Raw genomic sequence first — 5,248 nt, 5'->3', positions numbered from 1 at the left:
TTTTGCCCCTGACTGGTTGATCTTTGAGGGAATGCCCCTGGCCAACTGCCTTTGGAGATATTTGCCTAATCTTGACGTGATTGTCCCAGACTGACTGGATCTTGAAGTGGCTTGCTCAACGGAGTTCTCATATACCTTGCCCTCCTTGGTGAGATCAATCTAAGGGGATGACCTTTGCTCATCGGAGTCTTCAGGAAATTTGCCTCTTTTGGGTGACCAAAACTTCTCAAGTCATGTTCATTGTGAAAATGCTCTTGATATCAATGCTCATTCACAAGTAAAACTATTTATGCTAATGTTATGTTTATGGTAGTTTTTAGAAATCCAAGTTTGTCCATTGAAAAGATGATATATAGTGAATGGATCACTAGTTACAAAAGTCATATTGATACTTAGCAAAACAAAAAGGAGTCAGTTTCGACACAAGCTCTAGTGCAATATGCTTTCGAAATGGACCTTGCTTCAATTAGGTCTTTTGAGGGTTGTAACGTGGGATGGTTCACGGTTTAAGAAACAAAGGATTTATGGCTCAAAAATTTATCTAGCCTGCCCATTCTTCTTGATACCCTTCAGTCCTACGTTCAACTAGTTTGACACAGACGTTCGTCTCTTAGAATGATGGGAGTGGTAGTAAGAGAGCCCACAAGGTTTTGGGAGTGACAGTCACTTGCCTTCCTATTTTTTTGTGTTTGCAGTCACACGACTTTGTTCTTGCTGAGGATTTTTTTGTTTTTTGATTCCTCTTCTGTTTTTTGTTTTGTTTTTCGACTTCCCTAATTTTGCCTGGACTATTTTTTTTTGCTTACAGTCCATCGGGATACCCTAATATTTGCATAAGCCACTTACTTTCAAGTTTTGACTTAGTGGGCTTCTTCTCTCTCTCTCTCTCTTTTAGAGTTTTTTTATGGAACAAATAATGTGATATTTGTTTATTTGGTTTGAAAGGATTTGTGACTGTCTCACTTTTTTTGTTGGCGAGGGACAACCACTGGATTTGTGATTTCGACCTTTCGTGAGAGAAATGTTGTGGTTGTCCTTTAGACAAGACACTCCCTAGAATATGGTTGATTCTCAAATGGGACACTCCCTACTTTGTATTTTAAGAATTGAACGCGTGGTCAAATTAGCTGAAGATTACCCTGCCCCGGGTTTAAGATGTGAGGTTTTTTGCTTTGAAGAAAACTCCTACTTCTAGGCTCAAAGGGGTTGACTAGGGATTATCATCCTTATACCTCTAGTGTTTGGGGATTTGAAGCAATGCCTTACATCATCAGCAAGGTGTTTATTCAAAAGCATACATGCAATGAGCTATTGTACCTTATATTCATCATTCTCCTTCTAAGTTTTGTTTTTTTAACAAAAGTAAGATAAGAGTGAACACAATTGGATTGACTTAAAACATGCATATTCATTTCATTGTTGCAAAAACAAGTTTTTAAGAGTGAATATTACAATGACAAGCAAGAAATTTACACATGAAAACAAATGAATGATAACATAATTACTGACGTGATTAGCCTTGTTTCAACCGAAGACCGGTGTCATCATGCTTGTAGGAACTTATGTATGATAGTCCCCAAGGAGGCTCTTATTCAGCTTCTTGTTCCTCATCCATTGGCACTGGTTGTGGCATTGCAGAAGTGCCTTCATGTGGCAGCATGAGGTTGCTTAGTATATTCGGTCCGTTTGGTGTGAACGTGATAACCTTTGAATTAATCAGTTCCCGAACCTTGTATTTGAAGGCCTTACAACTCTCGATCGAGTGTCCGGGTGCTCCTGAGTGGAACTCACACCTAGCATTCATGTCGTAGTTCAAGGGAAGAGGTGTTAGAGGAGGTCCTAGTACCCTTAACTTCACCAATGACCTGTTAAGCAAAAGAGGGAGAATTCGACCATACGACATGGGAATCAGGTCAAACTGTTTTTCGACCTCTTTGATTTTCTCTGGACTTTTTGAGCATAAGAGTTTTTTCTTTGGTTCGAGTACCAATTCTGATTCTGCATTTGGTTCCCCAGAGCTAGCTGAGGAACGAACACTGGCTGTTGATTAAGAAACCTCAGCAGTTTGGGTTGGGGACGGTATCCCTGAGGCGACTCATGATGTAAGGTGGATCTGGACAGAGGCATAGAGGAGACCATTTCCATCCTGGAGGTTGGTGTAGGATTTCCTTCCTTTTTCAACAGTGTTTGCAGGATTTCCATAACCAAGCTCATCTGAGTCTTTAGTTGGCTGATCTCTTCCTTCAATGTAGCTTGGCCTTGTTGGAGTTCTTCCACAGTGGCTTGAGACATGCTTCTAGTTCTGAGCATACGTCGGGAAATCAGCTAGTGGGGTAGAAACAGAAGGTGATATAAGGTTTTGCTTATGAGATGCAAATGATGCATGAATGCGATGTTTATTTATGAATGAATGGGTGAGGAGTGATAACATGAAATAATATCACATTTTTGGACTCGATTTAATTAAATTATATTATTATTCACTTCAATTTATTTCATTTTATTCGATATTACTTGGTATTTTTCCTTTTATTTGTCTCAGGTAGCTTATTTGAAGCACAAGTGAAAAAGGAAGAAAAGGAGGTGCAAAAAGAAATGAAGAGAAGCAAATTTCACCAAACCAAAGCCCAGCCCAAAAGTACTAGCGTTGAGCCTGTGACGAGCGCCACACATGGTGTGACGAGCGTCACGCCCTGCTGCCTTGTGTTACGAGCGTAACACATGGTGTGACGGACGTCACACCATTCTCCTATATTTTTGGCTTCAGAAGCGCAACAGAGGCACGTTGAAGCCTATTGTTACGCTTGACCTGGGAAACGTGAAGACCACTTTTACGGAAGGAGTTTTGGAAACCGTTACAAATTGGGACAATATAAATAGAGCCAAGGAGCAAAACCCTGGACGACTTCTTCTTCGTGCTTTTTTCTCTTCCAGCCGTGCAAGCTTACTTTACAGCATTATTTTTTACAGTTTTTATTTTTCTTTGCAATTTCTATTTTCTTTTTCAGTCAATCTTTCAGCATTTAATTAATTTTTCACACAATAGTTTCTACACCGGAAACTATTGTGTATCTTTTACCGGATCTAACCTTACGTTAGACCCTAGGTTTTTTTTCCTTCACTTTTATTTTCCTGTCCGATTGAAGAATTCAAGAACAAATCCAACCGGTCTGTGGTGGAGTGTTCAAGATTGCTATTAATTACTCAGGTTCTTTAATTATTGTTTGAATTTATATATGCCCTACTTTATTGTTTATTTACATTATTTGCCTGAGATGTTTCTATTTAAGCATGATGCTTGTTTAGATCTGTTTAGCATGTCCGGCTAATTTATTTAGGTATCGGTATGTAAAGTAAGCGGAATGAAGGAATCAAAACTAAGTTGATTTAATTACGCTTAAAAATAAAATCACTCTTTTTATGGTCTCAATTTACAGGTTTAATACCAAGGTTTTTGTACGAGAGTAAAAAACTAAAGAAGTTAAAATCAATAGAACGAGAGTTTGAGTTTTTAACTGGACAGTGTAAATTGGACATTAATTCTAGATCAGGGCGAAAGCAATTTTTAGAGTTATTTAAATTCTAATCTTTTTCAAAAAGTATTTTTAAAAGTTAAATGTGAGGACGAGAGTTAAGCATTTGAATTTAATTATATAATCTAAGTCAACAGAGCGAGAGTTTGAGACGAGGGTGTTTAAACGATTACTATTTCCTTAAAAAGAGTTTCTATAGATTCTGTTGTTTTCAAAAGGTGATTTTAGACTTAACTAATAAGTGACAGCTACGTTAATTTAAAGTCATGGTCTATTCAACAGAGCGAGAGTTTGAGAAAAGGCTTTTAATCAATAGTGTCTACTGAAAAGATTTATTTTAAAACCAAGAAACCAACGAAGATTTGATTCCCTAATTACGACGAACTACATACCGATATCCGCTTAATTGATATTTAGTTTAGATCTTATTTTAGTTTTAACTTTTCCCCCGAAACAATCAAAATATCATCCGCCTTAGCTTTACGAAGTAACCTTAGAGAACGATATATCGATTCATAAGTCCCTGTGGGATCGATATCTTTTAAAACTACGCGATAGAACTGTGCACTTGCAGTTAGTACCCCAATCGACTCATAAAGTCGCGATCAAGTTTTTGGCGCCGTTGCCGGGGATTTTATTTAGTCGATATCGTAACTCTTTTGTTACGCTGTAGAGACTAAGGCAATTTTTATTTCTTCTTCTTTCGTTGATTTGTATGCCACACACTCGCTCACAAGGCGAGCCGTTTTACTTACGAATCAACGACATCGAACTATATCTCCGAGTCTTACGACGAATTCGGGAATATCGTGCTGCAAACAATCTCCCTCCTATCGAAATTCTTGACCTCAAAAATCTTCTTCCTTCACCAATATCCGAGATGACAGAACCAGCTCGTGCTCTTCGAGATTACGCCGCTCCATCGCAAGTTGAGCCGCATTCGAGTATTGCTCCACCCGCAATCGAAGCAAACAACTTCGAACTTAAACCTTCTCTATTGCAGGCGGTGCAACAGAATCAATTCTCTGGAAATCCTACCGAGGATCCAAACCTTCATTTATCCGTATTTGTCCAATACGCTGATACTGTTAAAGCTAATGGCGTCACTTCAGAGGCAATTCGACTTCGTCTTTTTCCTTTCTCGTTAAGAGATAAAGCAAGAAGATGGCTTCAGTCTCTTCCTTCCAACTCAGTTACCACATGGAACGAGTTGAAGAAAGTCTTCCTTGCCCGATATTTTCCTCCAAGCAAAACAGCTATGTTGAGAGCCCAGATAAATGGATTTAAACAGAAAGATAACGAGTCTCTTTTCGAAGCATGGGAAAGATACAAAGACATGATGAGACTTTGTCCACACCATGGTTTAGAGGACTGGTTAGTGATTCATACCTTCTATAATGGTCTCTTGTACAACACAAGGTTAACAATAGACGCCGCAGCAGGTGGTGCACTTATGGATAAACCTTATGCCGATGCTTATCAACTTATCGAAAGCATGGCCCAAAACCATTATCAGTGGGGAAGCGACCGAGCAATGGTAGAGAAACCTCAAACGAAAAGTGGCATGTACGAGATAAGTAGCCTTGATCATGTTAATGCAAAAGTGGAAGCCCTGGCCCAGAAAATTGAAAGTTTGAATGTATCACCTCCAACCACCGTGGTTGCCGCAACTCAAAATTGCGAAGTCTGTGGAATCCAAGGTCACACTCCTGCTG

The 5,248-nt window shown here is 39.0% G+C and overlaps 1 non-coding gene across 1 annotated transcript; it reads right to left on the bottom strand.

Moving 5' to 3' along the window:
* Nucleotides 1–4,791: 4,791 nt before the first annotated feature.
* On the bottom strand, nt 4,792–4,898 carry LOC127099721 (small nucleolar RNA R71). Its single transcript, XR_007794196.1, has one exon. It is a non-coding gene; the product is annotated as a small nucleolar RNA R71 (small nucleolar RNA).
* Between the last annotated feature and the right edge of the window lie 350 nt (nt 4,899–5,248).

This window comes from Lathyrus oleraceus, chromosome 6, assembly GCF_024323335.1.
Source record: "Lathyrus oleraceus cultivar Zhongwan6 chromosome 6, CAAS_Psat_ZW6_1.0, whole genome shotgun sequence".
Taxonomy (NCBI): Eukaryota; Viridiplantae; Streptophyta; class Magnoliopsida; order Fabales; family Fabaceae; genus Lathyrus; species Lathyrus oleraceus.
This window is presented reverse-complemented; position numbering and strand designations above follow the sequence as displayed.